At 44.4% G+C, this 17,350-nt stretch overlaps 1 protein-coding gene across 4 annotated transcripts in view; it reads right to left on the reverse strand.

Annotated features, from left to right (window-relative positions):
* The window catches only part of CTNNA2 (catenin alpha 2), a 1,425,647-nt gene that overhangs the window by 1,275,440 nt on the left and 132,857 nt on the right, over positions 1 to 17,350 (reverse strand). The window lies entirely within an intron of this gene.

Here is a 17,350-nt window from a genome sequence, read left to right on the forward strand (position 1 = left end):
AAACAGTCCAGCTGCACATACATAATAATCAGTATAAAACCTCTACAACCGCTAGTAACTAGTGACACATACTGAATGGAGGCAGCCATTTTCAGGCCTCGGTGATGTCACTGGCTTCTTGTGAATTGATTGGTTGATTTCCCAAGAGTATTGGTCTATCACAGATAATGGCTGCTCTCATGTGTAGGCAACACAAGAGCATCATTGACTGAAAACAACAGTTAGACGGTAAGAAACATTTATGCCTCATGACAGTAAATCATTTCTGTACTTCATTTTGAGCATATTAGGTATTTTAATTGGAACTGAGCATCTTACTTATTGGAGCATGACATTTTAATTGTTCTGCTGTAGTGGGATCACCTGCAGAACCGCAGAGGTAAGGTGCAACTGCCTACTGTGTAAGTCAGCTGGCCAAATATTGTACCTAGCACAGCGGAGAAAAGTGCTGATACCAGTGAGTTGCATGTGAGGCTATATATATATATATATATATATATATATATATATATATATATATATATATAGGGGGATGCTCACAAGGGAGCAGTGGCCGGCAGTTTTCCTGACGAAAGAGGTACATTAAAGTCCTCAGAAACGTTGACTGAACACTGCTGTGTCGATTGCTGATTTTTTTGAAGAGTCTCCGTGAGTGCCGGCCACTGCTCCCTTGTGAGCATCCCCCTATGCATTACTGACGGCAGGGTCACCTGGAGCAATTGCTTGTGTCTTTACCGAGTGCCGGATCATACACCCCCCTCCAATATATATATATATATATATATATATATATATATACATCAGAGGCGTACCTAGATATTCGGAGGCCCCATAGCAAATGTTTGTAAGGGCCCCCTATTTAGCAACTGATGGTGATAAATGTATGTAAAACATATTAGTTAAACAGCAAAGATGGGCCCCTTTCAGCTCTGGGCCCCATAGCAGCTGCACCCCCTGCACCTATGGTAGTTACGCCCTTGATATACATACTAGCTCTAGCTGGAGTACCGGTGTTGAAAGATATTTTAAGAATGTAATTTTTCAAAAATCTAATTAAATATTAAACACAACTATAACTCTCAGTCTGTGGCTTCCTGCTGCCTCCATTCCCCTCCTCACATCATGTCACTGCCCCTGTCACATGCAGCCCTGTCATCACTGACATATCATGCATGTCCTGATATAGTCTGTGCTGCAGCCTCAGCCCTAGGGGTGCTAGGTGTGTGTTATCACCAACACCCCCCCACACACACACACACACACACCCACCACCACCACTACCACCACCGCAGTGTTTGTTCACAGATTGTAAGTCATATGTGTGCCGAGGTTTGTTATCTGTCTGCTGAAATACTCTGTGCTGCTATCTCAGCCCTAGGGTTGCTAGTGGTGTGCTACCCTCTCAGTGTTTGTTCATGATTGTAAGTAATATGTGTACCAAGCTTGGTGTAAATTACTCCAGAGTTATGCTGTCTGCTGAAATACTCTGTGCTGCTGCATCAGCGCTAGGGGTGTGTTACCCCCACAGTGTTTGTTCCCAGATTGTAAGTAGTATGTGTACCAAGTTTGGTGTAAATTGCTGCAGTCATTCCGGAGTTATGCTGAAACATTTTTTGCCGCGAATTCGCAAATTTAATGAGATGCGTGTTCCGGGTAAAACAGTGTGAATAAATGCAATAATGTGCGATTTTTAGTCATGAAAATGTGCAAATTTGAGTAAAAGTGCGAATTTGTGTTATACTTTTCTGTGTGTGTGTTTTATTTTAACACTAGCTGACCCGCCCGGCGTTGCCCGGGAAAACCTTGGGGTTTCTTTATTTCCAAAATTGCTGAAAAATGTCATCTTACAGTATGCTGTGACAAAGACCTAAGATTGTAATTTGTTATAGATTACACCATTATGTTAGAATGTGTTTGCATTGATACTCAATGATGGCAATGAATTCAGGTGTGGTGTTGTTGTTTGAAACACAACGCTCCTGAGTTGAAAACTTGTATGTGTTGATGAATTCCACATCCACTCCTGAGATTTAGCACCTACTGTATGACATATCCTCCAACATCTGAGGGTCAGAAATCGGTACAAAATCAGAAAGGGACATGTCCACATCTCAATTTCTATACTTTCATTGGTACAGTTTCTAGGGTGTGTAATTACAGGCGCTGAGTGCGTGGGGTCCGGGGTGGGCGTTACTTACTGCGCCATAATTAATTAAAAATTCACTGCTCCCTGCCACTGCCACTCCCCTCACCAAACCTGCCTGCAGCAGTCTCTGAGGATCTGTAAAGCACATGCACCGAGCATCTCTACCAAACAGTGGGGCAGCCCCTGAGTGTGGGAGCAGGTCCGCGGGCCTGGTCACATGATGTCATGACGCGACGCACACTATCCGCACCACTGTAATGCACCACTGGGAATGGGTGCAATGGGCCAAATTCTTCCCTACACCCGCCGGGCCAATCCACTGATCCAGCCATCACAATCATCAATGGATGCATTGATAAGGTTTGAAGTTTAAGAAGTTGAAGAATAAGACTGAGAAAAAGAATTGCCATGTTACAAAGTGTACAATTTACTCAATAAATCGTGAAAAAAAATAGAAGTAAAATCAAGAAATGAAAGTAGGATTAAAAAATAATTTAATCTATAGGTGGGGGTATGGATATTGTGGGCATAATTAGTGTTTGTTACACCTACAGGGGGCCCTCAATTGATGGGATTTTCACTACAGTGTCACGGTCACAGTTTCACCATAGGGGGATTCCCAATTGGGGTCCAGGTGGTCTTTTAGGGACCCTTTACAATCCTGTAGGTCTCTTCTCCTTGAGCTTACAGTCTCCCTTAATGATATTCAATCACTGAGGGAGACCGTAGGCTCCAGGAGAAGAGACCAACGGGATTGTAAAGGGGTCTCTAAAAGACCACCTGAACCCCAATTGGAAATCCCCCTACGGTGACACTGTAGTGAGAATTTCTCATCAACTGGGGACCCCCTGTAGGTGTACCAAACACCAATTATGCCCACAATATCCATACCCCCTCCACCTATAGATTTGTTTCGCAACCCACCGCCATTCAAACAATTATCAGTTTGAATCAGAATTTATTTTTTAATCCTACTTTCATTTCTTGATTGTACTGTACTTCTATGTACGCATATTTTTTTCACGATTTATTGAGTAAATTGTACACTTTAACGTGACAAATCTTCATCTCAGTCTTATTCTTCAACTTATTACACTCATAACATTCAAACAAATGCATGCAGCGCTCATGCCCATCGACCAAACATTATCTATGAACCAAAAGAGTCTGGGAAACCCTTAAGGCAGAGCAGTGCCTGATATCCAACTGACTAACAGGGTGAGTGCAGTGTACCCACTTTGTATTGATCAATGGGTGCATTGGCCAGGACAAAGATTTCTCAGTGCAACTGGCCGGGGAGCGCAGTGACAGGCTTGAGGACTGGAGAGACGGATATGGGGAACAAAGTAGAAACGGTACATTAGGTACAGTTTTTATTTGCTGGTACAGACGGTTTAATAAACGGCAAATTATTTTTTCTGTGTTCTGTGTGTTTGTGTGTGTTGTACTGTTTTTGTGTGTGTGTTGTAGTGTATGTGGTTGTGTGTGTTGTAGTGTATGTATCTGTCCAATGCGTAAGTGTGTGAGGTGTGCTATGTATATACAGTATGTGTGTGTTGTGTCTTTGTGTATCTGTGCAATGTTTAAGTGTGTGTTTTGTGTGTGTCGTACTGTTTTTTGAATGTGTGTGGTGAATGTGGGTTTGTGTTGTGCTGTTAGAGGTATGTTATGTGTGTGTGTTGTGTGTATTTGCCCCATGTGTAAGTGCGTAAGGTGTGCTATGAATAAATCTGTGTGTGTTTAATGTGCTGTGTGTATCTGTGCAATGTTTAAGTGTGTGTTTTGTGTGTGTCGTACTGTTTTTTTGGGTGTGTGTGGTGAATGTGGGTGTGTGTTGTGCTGTTAGAGGTATGTTATGTGTGTGTGTTGTGTATATCTGCCCTATGTGTAAGTGCGTAAGGTGTGCCATGTATAAATCTGTGTGTGTAGTGTGCTGTGTGTATCTGTGCAATGTTTAAGTGTGTGTTTTGTGTATTGTACTGTTTTTGGGTGTGTGTTGTAGTGAATGTGGGTGTGTGTTGTACTGTGAGTGTTGTGTTGTGTGTATCTGCCAAATGTGTACGTTTGTGATGTGTGCTACGTATATATGTGTGTGTAGTGTGCTTTGCGTATCCTGGCAATGTTTAAGTGTGTGTGTTCTGTGTGTTTGTTGTACTGTTTTTGGGTGTGTGTTGTAGTGTGTATGGATTTGTATTGTACTGCATGTGGTGTGTTGTGTGTGTGTGTATCTGTCCAATGTGTAAGTGTGTGAGGTGCTCTACGTATAAATGTGTGTGTTGTGTGCTATGTGTGCGTATGTGGTGTACTGTGTGTGTGTGTGTGTGTGTGTGTGTGTGTACAATGTGTATGTGTGAGTGTTGTGTGGTCTATGTATATCCTCAATTATTTCCTAATTGTATAAAGCCTTCACCATAATGTTAGAATGTGTCATTCATACTCAATGACAGCAATGAAATCAGGTGTGGAGTTGTTCCTTCGCAAACGGTTTCCCAGATCATCAATCTTTTCCCCAGAACATCAATGAAGGAAAATTACAACTTGGTGTTTTTTTAAATTTCTAAGTGAAATTTCCCAAAAACGGCTTCGAGTTGCACACCACCGGGTCCAGAGGTATCTTGTTGCTCAATTTGGTGTCTCTGAGTGCCACGGTGTGTCCGCAATGCGTCGGACACGCACACACACACACACGCACACACGCACACACGCACACAGACTCTTCAACTTATTATATAGATTCTTTTTACAGGTGGACTACAAGTCCCATTAATGCCCCACATGCTGGGACTTGTGGTTCTCCAAGTTCCAGCATGCGGGGGAGGTCTGCATAAAGCAATGTTAGGAATGACTGTTTTTACACTATCAGGACGGCGTCCACAGCCCACGGACACTGGTGACAAACCCGGGCTTCAGCCCTGGACGGGTGAAGCCTGGGGGGGACCCCTTTATTGGGGGGGGTCCCACTCCTCCAGGTACCCCGTCCAAGGCTGACCAGCCACGGTGCTCATGTTTCGGCCGGGGGACCTTAAGTAAAAAGTGTCCAGCGGCTTTGGCATGACACCGCTGGCTGTTGGAGCCTGGTGCTGGTTTCAAAATATGGGTGACCCGCAGAATTTTTGTCCCCCCGTATTTTTGGAACCAGGACCGGTCCAAGAGTCCGAGGCTGGATTCAGAAATACGGGGGACCCCTATGCTTTTTGTCTCCCGTATTTTTGGAACCAGGTACGACTCAATGATCCCAGGGCTGGTTATGCTCAGGAGGGGGGACCCCACGCCATTTTTTTTTAAATAAAAACAACTTTTACACATTTTTTAACACAGAACCATGCACAGATCTCAATGATCTCTGCAGGGTTTTGGCCAATTCGCATATCACAACCTGGTCTAAATGTTTGGCGATTTTTAGACACATTTTCCTGAATTCGCATCTCATTAAATATGCGAATTGTATACTTTTCAATGGGAAAACATCTGGATGCGAGTTCCAGCGCAACTAAAAATCGCACTTTCAGAATGTGCGATTTCGTGGCAAAACCCGCATTTTTTGCCATTTTTCGTATCTCATTAAATATGCGAATTCGGGAAAAAGTGCGATTTCGGACGTTTTTTGCCTAAAATTCTCAAAAATCTAATTTTCGCATCTCATTAAATGTCACCCAACATCTATATACTGTATATCACTACCTACTTGAAGATATTGAGAAATATTGAAGAATGTAAGTCGTCTTGGCAGGACCAGTGTTAGGCTTCTCAGCTCCCTAGGCAAAACATCACCCCCCCCCCCCCTCTATACTGCCACAATACCCACTTTGCAACCCCTTAAGGCTAACATTCTGGAATGGAGACTCCCATAAATCAGGAGGGCCTCCCAGCCCCCTGGGAAGGTGGGAGTGGCCCCTGCTTTCCCTGGAGGCCCCCAGGACATGAAAATAGGGAGTATGCCTCATGGTAAAGTATAAAGGTGAGGTCTTAGAAGTTCCACAGCCACCACCTAAACTAAGTACAACAACGGTCCTCAGACATCCTTTCTGATAGGCAGACTTGGTGATGCCCCCCCCCCAGATCCCAGCACCCTAGGCAGCTGCCTAATGGTAGAGCCGGACCTGAGTTTTGGATATTTATACTGAGTATCCCTTTATTTAAGGATTGAGCACAGGTGTGCTTGATATATAGGTACACCTAACATAAGAAAACGATAGCTGTGGCAGGTCACCAAACAATGCGCGATGCAGCTGCTTCATCCCCCACACCTCACAATAAATTGACGGGTTACCTATAGGCAGGTGTTGCTGGGGGAGTGAGCGTGGCTCAGCTGTCTACTGTTTATATGGTGGACATAGAGGATATCTGCTGTCCTAGTCCCCCACACCTTAGTTCCTGTTTGTAGGCCTACAGTTGCAGGAATATCTCAGTGTGGGTTCCAGTAGCATGAGAGGATCCTGAGGGGTATAATATATAATTATTGCGTGTCAGATGCAGAGCTTAAAGTGGTCATGCAGAGATGGGGGAACTCATTTCTCTATGCCGCCTGATTACACCCCCTCCCCTACCCACATTAGGGGCAGTGGTAGGGTATTTGGCATCCCCCTGCAAACTGGAATTCATTAGAGGTGGTGGAACTCAGTTCCACCCCGTTCCCCTCACTTTAACCCCTGGTCAGATGTATTGGCAGTGTATGCTGCCCCTCATATGTTATTATAACATTGGTGGGAAGTAAGTGATATCCCCCTCACCCTGGAATCTCTCTGAAATGCAAGTATAGATTGGGATGGATAAATAATGGTACACTTGGCCTTTGTGGGGTAGACAGAAGGGGAAAAATATATAAGGTGTACCTGATCCTAATCAATTCCCAACAGAGGCGTACCTAGATGTTCATGGGCCCCATAGCAAAAGTTTGTAAGGGCCCCCTATTTAGCAACTGATGGTGATAAATGTATGTAAAACATATTACTTAGACAGCAAAGATGGGCCCCCTTCAGCTCTGGGCCCCATAGCAGCTGCACCCCTTGCACCTATGGTAGTTACGCCCTTGATTCCCAAAGGTAGGAGTGTAGTAGGGTGGAATAAGAAGCCCTGCCATGCACAGCAGGGACTCCAGAAAGACGGACAGTTTCGCCTGTCGGCTTCTTCAGTGTGATACATACTGACCACTTGTCGGGATTCTTTGGCTGTCCTTCATATTACTGCTGACATCTCGAACGCCGTTCGCCCTTATGCGTTCCCCCGTTACGTGGCCATTAGAAGCTAAATGGAAATTTTAAGTCTATGTACTAAGTCATAGACGGAGATAAAGTACCCACCAACCAGCCCCTAACTGTCATTTTGCATGTTGTGTTTGAAGAATGCCTGAATCTGATTGGCTGGTACCTTATCCCTCTCCAGGCTTTGACACCTATTCCCCAGTGTATGAGTGCATTCCTACGCAAACTTAGGGCCTTATTCTAGTTCACTCTTTCTGACAAATTCCTTCTCAGATGGACAAAACCATGTGCACTGCAGGTGGGGCAGATGTTACTTGTACAGAGAGAATTAGATTTGGGTGGGGTTTTACTTCAAAGTGAGATCTATATTGCAGTGTAAAAATATATCAGCCAATATTTACCCTGCACAGAAACAAAATAACTCACCCAAATCTAATTCTCTCTGCACATTTTACATCTGCCCCCCTGCAGTGCACATGGTTTTGTCCATCTAAGAAGGATTTTGTCAGAAAGAGTGAACTAAAATAAAGCCCTTAGAGAGCAATGTAATAAAAGCATAAACAACTCCAAAACAAAACATTATAAAAGAGACACAAAATAAAATAAGGACCGGAAGAAAGGGCGACATGGGCTCATGTCTACCATAAGCCGGTTATACAGACATTGCTCCAGCGGTGACCCGGCTCTGTTTATCGTTCTTAAAAATGAAACGAAAAGGTCTTTGTGCCAAGAAACATTATAAGTACGCGAGAATTCTCATTATCTCACTATAATGCAATGTTCTTCTGGAGAATAGGATAAAAATGCTGAATATTCCAATTTCCCATCAGGCTGTAACACCAATAAGAGGTGTACTCATTTCTATTAGCGGAAATCATTTCCCCTTTGAAGGAAAATCCATGTAGATTACGGGTAAAAGATTGGCCAGCGCCTCCGCTGGGAGAAGTAGCAGATATTACCCACAGGCTAGGGCCATTCCTCTGGTGAGAAGAGGTCAGGACCACCTCTCAGATAGCTCAGTCCCTGCGGTGGCTGAGACAAAGGCCCAGCTCACCTCCTGACATGTAGCCTGACCTCCCGCAGATCTCCGGTCACTGGCTGCTCTCTGCAGTAATTCAGTCAGGATGCATAATACACATTGATAGAGCAGAACTAGCGCATTATTGGCAGTATACAGTAGCTAGTTATTGTACAGTGCTTAAGGTAAATTGCGATGTGTAATGAATATAATTTGCAATTAAACTGGATCATGTGTAATCTAGGGCCCTGGAGGTCATTTACAGAGGGCCCCAGAAAACTGTGCAGACAATAGGCTAATTCGGATGTCACCGCATGGTGCCTCAGGCCCCCGACGCGGGCCAAAAAATACAGATGTTCCATACATTGTACATGTGCTGTTGGGCGCACCATGGCATCAGACCGTTGGAAGTTGACAGTCTCAAACCTGGCAAAGAAACAGCACCAACCTAGTGGTATTTAATAAAGTGTAAAAGGTATTTAATAAAAAATATACATATATATATATATATATATATATATATATATATATATATATATATATATATATATATATATACAGGGCAATAGGGCGGCACTCACCAGGACTTGAAGTATGAAAGAAAGAGTCAGACCACTATGGGGTTCTCCGTTCGACGTTTCAGTCGCTTGGACTTTTATCAAGAACTTTGGGCATACACAAATGAACCGTGTCAGTGCACCACAATTTATACCCTCAAAGTGTACTGTGTCACTTACCCTCCTCCCACGCACGCCGCCGTCCGGCCGGGGATCGCGCACAGGGGTGACGTCAGGTTGCCTCCGTCTATGTCTGACGCTGACCACCGCGGGTGTGAGCCGCCCACTGAGGGGCTCGTCTGGCGTGTCACTCGCCTAGGCACGCCTCCCTCCGTCAGTGTGCGTACCTCCTGTGTGCCGATCTGTTAGGCCGCTTCGCTGGCGTTGTCATGGGGATCTGGGGGCAGGACAGAAACGTATTAATACTGGATTGGTGAATATTAAAAACTCTCCGTGAATCTACATTATTATTTACAATCACCCACATGTGTAAGACAAAATGGACAAATACGAAACAAGTATATACAACATAATAACACAATAATAACAAGACAAACACTAAGTTGCGGACTCATTTAGTCAGGTTTAAGTGTCTTAGCAAGAATCCAATTCATGCAGCACTGTGCATGATACGGGATGAGGAAACTGTTCCTCTGTTTAAGTCCTCTAGTTACTTTCTAGAGGTCTGTTCGTGCGAGCTCTGCAGTTTGACATACTGTTCCAAGTGTCGACCACTGTGTCGACCGTGGGCTCCCGCCTCGGTTGGAGACCCGGCATTGAACATATATAACTTGAAATGAATAACTGGTGAGGAAAACTAGTTTCCCAAGGACACTGGGCATCCTATCTAGGTGCAGGGGACTACTAAGAAAGTGAAGTGTGGCTTGGCATTGCCAATTAGATTTTGGCTCTGTTGCAGTGTGCAACATACTTAATAGGAGTAAGAAACAGCTACAACGTGTACCAAAGTGGGTGATTAGTGTTATGGGACAGGTGTCTCATAACTGTTAGTGTGACCCAAGATTTGAGAAGTGTGTGAATTTATATGGAGCAATAGATACCCCAGGTGCCATACTGAGATTGTGGTAAAAAACGAATCTATGAGGATAAGTGTTCAACAAAGTGAAAGTGATCACTGCAAAGAAAAAGTATGTGAGAAAAGTGATAAACGCAAACATGAATCCAAGAGACGTGGGTGCCTAGATAAGGACGTGAGTGCCTAGATACGGACATGAAACCCAATGTGGGACAGTAAACTAGTTAGTGTAAAAAAAGAATGACTAAAAGCCGTGGGTCTACAGGGTATGAAACTGCGGGAGCTTGTAGTTTGCACAAGTCTAGTTTACAGGAAGCAGGCAAGGGACAGATGTTCGTTCAAGCCCATGGGGGCTACAGTGTTCATCCTGTGTATCCACTGGGCTTCCAACTGTAGGAGTTTCTTCTCTCGATCCCCTCCTCTTTTTGACGGTGGTATGTGGTCGATGATCTTATATGAAAGGGTTGCTAGGGAATGTCTATGGTCTTTGAAATGTTTGGCCACAGGCTGGTCTTGGTCTTTGCCTTCAATGGCTTGTCTGATGGCCATTCTGTGTTGTGCCATTCTTGTTCTGAAGGTACACGTCGTCTTCCCTATGTATACTAGACTGCACGGGCAGCGGATGGCATAGATAATAAATTTGCTCAAGCAGTGTAGTACGTGCCGGATAGGTATCCTTTTTCCTGAATGTGGGTGACTGATATGTCTACCCGTTTCCATATATCTGCACGTCGTGCACCCAATGCACTTATAGCATCCTGGCTGCCTGTGGAGAAAGTGACTGTCCATCGTGGGGTTTTCATTCGCGACATCATTATGGACTAACCAGTCTTTGAGGTTTTTGCCTCTCCTGTGGGCTATCATTACTCTGGAGTTGGTTAAGGGCTTCACTGATGAATCTGTGTTGATGATCGGCCACAGCCGTTTGGTCGTTTGTTCTATAAAAGTGCTGTTTGTGGTGTGATCAAGTGGAAATATCATCACTTTTTCTTTTTCTTTGTTCTTACTTGTGCTTAAATCACCCATATTGCGGCTATTCATGGCTTTGTTTTTGGCCTTGATGAGATCAGGCAGTTGGTATCCTCGTCTTTGGAAGTTCTCGATCATTTTGTCAACTTCTTGTTCTGCAGTTATTGGGTTCTGACAGATCCGTATAGCCCTTAGGAACTGCGAATAAGGAAGTCCAGCCTTCAGAGCAATGGGATGATGGCTGGTTGCCAATAGTAAATTGTTACAGTCCGTGGGTTTGTGGTAGATTGATGGTATAATCTTACTGCCATCCCACTGTAGGTTCACGTCCAGGTAATGTACATTTTTGTCACATGTGTATGTGAATTTGATGTATTGATGTGCATTATTTATCTTCGTCATGCTATCTTCAAATTGTTGTTTGCTGCCGGTCCAGACGACCAAGATGTCGTCAATGTACCTTAAAAAGATTTTTGCATGTGGAAAAAAGGCGACATTCTTCAGAAATAGTTCATTCTCTGTTTTAAACATGTAAATGTTTGCAAACTACAAGCTCCCGCAGTTTCATACCCTGTAGACCCACGGCTTTTAGTCATTCTTTTTTGACACTAACTAGTTTACTGTCCCACATTGGGTTTCATGTCCGTATCTAGGCACTCACGTCCTTATCTAGGCACCCACGTCTCTTGGATTCATGTTTGCGTTTATCACTTTTCTCACATACTTTTTCTTTGCAGTGATCACTTTCACTTTGTTGAACACTTATCCTCATAGATTCGTTTTTTACCACAATCTCAGTATGGCACCTGGGGTATCTATTGCTCCATATAAATTCACACACTTCTCAAATCTTGGGTCACACTAACAGTTATGAGACACCTGTCCCATAACACTAATCACCCACTTTGGTACACGTTGTAGCTGTTTCTTACTCCTATTAAGTATGTTGCACACTGCAACAGAGCCAAAATCTAATTGGCAATGCCAAGCCACACTTCACTTTCTTAGTAGTCCCCTGCACCTAGATAGGATGCCCAGTGTCCTTGGGAAACTAGTTTTCCTCACCAGTTATTCATTTCAAGTTATATATGTTCAATGCCGGGTCTCCAACCGAGGCGGGAGCCCACGGTCGACACAGTGGTCGACACTTGGAACAGTATGTCAAACTGCAGAGCTCGCACGAACAGACCTCTAGAAAGTAACTAGAGGACTTAAACAGAGGAACAGTTTCCTCATCCCGTATCATGCACAGTGCTGCATGAATTGGATTCTTGCTAAGACACTTAAACCTGACTAAATGAGTCCGCAACTTAGTGTTTGTCTTGTTATTATTGTGTTATTATGTTGTATATACTTGTTTCGTATTTGTCCATTTTGTCTTACACATGTGGGTGATTGTAAATAATAATGTAGATTCACGGAGAGTTTTTAATATTCACCAATCCAGTATTAATACGTTTCTGTCCTGCCCCCAGATCCCCATGACAACGCCAGCGAAGCGGCCTAACAGATCGGCACACAGGAGGTACGCACACTGACGGAGGGAGGCGTGCCTAGGCGAGTGACACGCCAGACGAGCCCCTCAGTGGGCGGCTCACACCCGCGGTGGTCAGCGTCAGACATAGACGGAGGCAACCTGACGTCACCCCTGTGCGCGATCCCCGGCCGGACGGCGGCGTGCGTGGGAGGAGGGTAAGTGACACAGTACACTTTGAGGGTATAAATTGTGGTGCACTGACACGGTTCATTTGTGTATGCCCAAAGTTCTTGATAAAAGTCCAAGCGACTGAAACGTCGAACGGAGAACCCCATAGTGGTCTGACTCTTTCTTTCATACTTCAAGTCCTGGTGAGTGCCGCCCTATTGCCCTGTATACAATTGGTCCTGTACCCTGGAAGGCACCCAGGCAAGTATCATCTCCCTTCTAAGGTGGAGTGCCAGCCTGCTAAGACTGTACGTTTGTCCTCTTGTTCCTGCTTCAGGATTGATTGGTCCGCAAGGCACCCCCACTGTCTGTATTATTACAGTGCAACAAAAATCGCATGCATACTCCAAAGTGCTGATGTGGACAACACAGAGCACGACTCATAGCTGCCAGGATCAAGTGTTTCCCCAAAGAAGAGGCGATTACACCTGAGAATACATCTGAGAATCTGCAGCATATCACATCACAGGGTGCAATTGAACACCATACATCTGTAGTATGTCAACCCAGGATGGATCGACACAGTCAATTAACGCAGCTGGCGGAGCATTTCTGAATCTCCCATTACCGACTGGAGAGATATTGAGCTTTAGTGACTCAGAAGCTGAAAATATTTATTTCACCAATTCCTTTCTTGAAACAAGCGGCCCTGAGAATAAAGACGACCTGTTCCAGGCTTTATTGAGATTGAAGAAAAAAGAGGTAGATTACCTCCTACATGGGATTACGCTCACGGATTACCATAAAGAGAGAAAAATCCCTCGAGGTTTCCGAGTACGCAACCTACCGACCATCGGACGTAACAACCCGGAATTCTGTAGGCGGTGGGTTGCCGTACTAAATAAATGCTCACTAGATTTAATATTGCTAGTAATTGAAGAATCAGGCCGGGAACTGAAAAACATTAAAGCAAAAATTACATCATTTGAGACACAACACCCTAACCTCTTGACTGAGTCGCCAGAGGAAAATCTTCTTGACAAATTAACCTCTCAAGTTAACGAATATAAGAAAACCCTGATAAAATACAAAAAAGAAAAACTAGCAAAAGTCAATTTAGACTATCAGGAGCAAAAGGTGTATCAGTGGGTGTCTGGCAGAAATCCAACGACCCACCCACACCGGAGACCCCCATACAGACACCAAAGACAAGAAGCTGGAAACGAGAGTGCACAATCCTCATCGCAAAGTGAACGCGAAGGAGCCTCACCTGTAACCACGTCACGTCCCCCTTTAGGGGTTCTCACAAGATCAGGCCCAAAAGGCATAGAGCGCAGACAAGACGCGGGGGCCAAAACAAAAGGCAAGCGTCAATACAACAGGAAGAAAACCTAGTGGTAAATCTTTCCAAGAGGCCTCTATCCACAACAGAAATGAAACTTCTCAATAGAGGTCTGAACTTCGTCCCCACCAATCATTTCAACTCATTTCACTGGAAAGTGGACGCATGGAAATTTAATAGGTCCATCAAATTAAAGGAATACTTTGCAGGAGCCCCAGAGGCACCATATGTGAAACCGATACAACAAAAATCAAAATTTGACCCTCAAACCCACAACGCATCAATCAAGAGTTTCGCTAGATTGTTGGATCACGAAGTTATGGAGCACAATAAAAAACAGTTGAGGAAACAACCTCAGACATCCCCGAATCTTCCCAAAGAAGAATTCCTAGCCCTACAAGCTCTAAGCAAAGATCACAGTATAACGATACGCGCAGCCGACAAAGGAGGCGCGGTGGTCGTTCAAGATACTGAAAAATATAAGATCGAGCTCCACCGACAGCTGAATGACACTTCGATTTATGACCGCCTGCTAGCAGACCCGACTTTGAGTTTCAAGAAGGAAATAGATGACCTGTTGAAAAATGCAGTGAATCAGAAGTGGATAACAAAGAGAGACCAGGACCAGCTGACAGTGGAGAAACCGGTGGTTCCACTGATATACTCGTTACCGAAAATCCACAAAACGCTCATTGATCCACCGGGAAGACCGATCATATCGGCCCGAGGGTCACTCCTAAGCCCGATCTCTAAATTTCTAGATCAGTTTTTACAAAGACATATACAAAAAGAACCCACATATCTACGGGATACCAACATGCTTCTTGAAAAACTAGCATGTATAAGAGATCTTCCAGAACATTCCCTACTTTGCACCATTGACGTGGTATCCTTATATACAAGCATACCGCACGAGCCAGGGCTACTCGCGGTGAAGGACTACATCACCAGGCTAGATGACTACACTGGCCCCCCACCAGAACTGTTCTACAATCTTTTGGAGATGACATTGAAGAAGAACTATTTCCTTTTTAATAATGAGTTCTTTTGCCAAAAGCAGGGGTGTGCGATGGGATCTCACGTCGCGCCGGCCTTTGCAAACATTTACATGTTTAAAACAGAGAATGAACTATTTCTGAAGAATGTCGCCTTTTTTCCACATGCAAAAATCTTTTTAAGGTACATTGACGACATCTTGGTCGTCTGGACCGGCAGCAAACAACAATTTGAAGATAGCATGACGAAGATAAATAATGCACATCAATACATCAAATTCACATACACATGTGACAAAAATGTACATTACCTGGACGTGAACCTACAGTGGGATGGCAGTAAGATTATACCATCAATCTACCACAAACCCACGGACTGTAACAATTTACTATTGGCAACCAGCCATCATCCCATTGCTCTGAAGGCTGGACTTCCTTATTCGCAGTTCCTAAGGGCTATACGGATCTGTCAGAACCCAATAACTGCAGAACAAGAAGTTGACAAAATGATCGAGAACTTCCAAAGACGAGGATACCAACTGCCTGATCTCATCAAGGCCAAAAACAAAGCCATGAATAGCCGCAATATGGGTGATTTAAGCACAAGTAAGAACAAAGAAAAAGAAAAAGTGATGATATTTCCACTTGATCACACCACAAACAGCACTTTTATAGAACAAACGACCAAACGGCTGTGGCCGATCATCAACACAGATTCATCAGTGAAGCCCTTAACCAACTCCAGAGTAATGATAGCCCACAGGAGAGGCAAAAACCTCAAAGACTGGTTAGTCCATAATGATGTCGCGAATGAAAACCCCACGATGGACAGTCACTTTCTCCACAGGCAGCCAGGATGCTATAAGTGCATTGGGTGCACGACGTGCAGATATATGGAAACGGGTAGACATATCAGTCACCCACATTCAGGAAAAAGGATACCTATCCGGCACGTACTACACTGCTTGAGCAAATTTATTATCTATGCCATCCGCTGCCCGTGCAGTCTAGTATACATAGGGAAGACGACGTGTACCTTCAGAACAAGAATGGCACAACACAGAATGGCCATCAGACAAGCCATTGAAGGCAAAGACCAAGACCAGCCTGTGGCCAAACATTTCAAAGACCATAGACATTCCCTAGCAACCCTTTCATATAAGATCATCGACCACATACCACCGTCAAAAAGAGGAGGGGATCGAGAGAAGAAACTCCTACAGTTGGAAGCCCAGTGGATACACAGGATGAACACTGTAGCCCCCATGGGCTTGAACGAACATCTGTCCCTTGCCTGCTTCCTGTAAACTAGACTTGTGCAAACTACAAGCTCCCGCAGTTTCATACCCTGTAGACCCACGGCTTTTAGTCATTCTTTTTTTACACTAACTAGTTTACTGTCCCACATTGGGTTTCATGTCCGTATCTAGGCACTCACGTCCTTATCTAGGCACCCACGTCTCTTGGATTCATGTTTGCGTTTATCACTTTTCTCACATACTTTTTCTTTGCAGTGATCACTTTCACTTTGTTGAACACTTATCCTCATAGATTCGTTTTTTACCACAATCTCAGTATGGCACCTGGGGTATCTATTGCTCCATATAAATTCACACACTTCTCAAATCTTGGGTCACACTAACAGTTATGAGACACCTGTCCCATAACACTAATCACCCACTTTGGTACACGTTGTAGCTGTTTCTTACTCCTATTAAGTATGTTGCACACTGCAACAGAGCCAAAATCTAATTGGCAATGCCAAGCCACACTTCACTTTCTTAGTAGTCCCCTGCACCTAGATAGGATGCCCAGTGTCCTTGGGAAACTAGTTTTCCTCACCAGTTATTCATTTCAAGTTATATATGTTCAATGCCGGGTCTCCAACCGAGGCGGGAGCCCACGGTCGACACAGTGGTCGACACTTGGAACAGTATGTCAAACTGCAGAGCTCGCACGAACAGACCTCTAGAAAGTAACTAGAGGACTTAAACAGAGGAACAGTTTCCTCATCCCGTATCATGCACAGTGCTGCATGAATTGGATTCTTGCTAAGACACTTAAACCTGACTAAATGAGTCCGCAACTTAGTGTTTGTCTTGTTATTATTGTGTTATTATGTTGTATATACTTGTTTCGTATTTGTCCATTTTGTCTTACACATGTGGGTGATTGTAAATAATAATGTAGATTCACGGAGAGTTTTTAATATTCACCAATCCAGTATCAATACGTTTCTGTCCTGCCCCCAGATCCCCATGACAACGCCAGCGAAGCGGCCTAACAGATCGGCACACAGGAGGTACGCACACTGACGGAGGGAGGCGTGCCTAGGCGAGTGACACGCCAGACGAGCCCCTCAGTGGGCGGCTCACACCCGCGGTGGTCAGCGTCAGACATAGACGGAGGCAACCTGACGTCACCCCTGTGCGCGATCCCCG

The sequence above is a fragment of the Crinia signifera genome, chromosome 1 (assembly GCF_055691185.1).
Source record: "Crinia signifera chromosome 1, ASM5569118v1, whole genome shotgun sequence".
Lineage (NCBI taxonomy): Eukaryota > Metazoa > Chordata > Amphibia > Anura > Myobatrachidae > Crinia > Crinia signifera.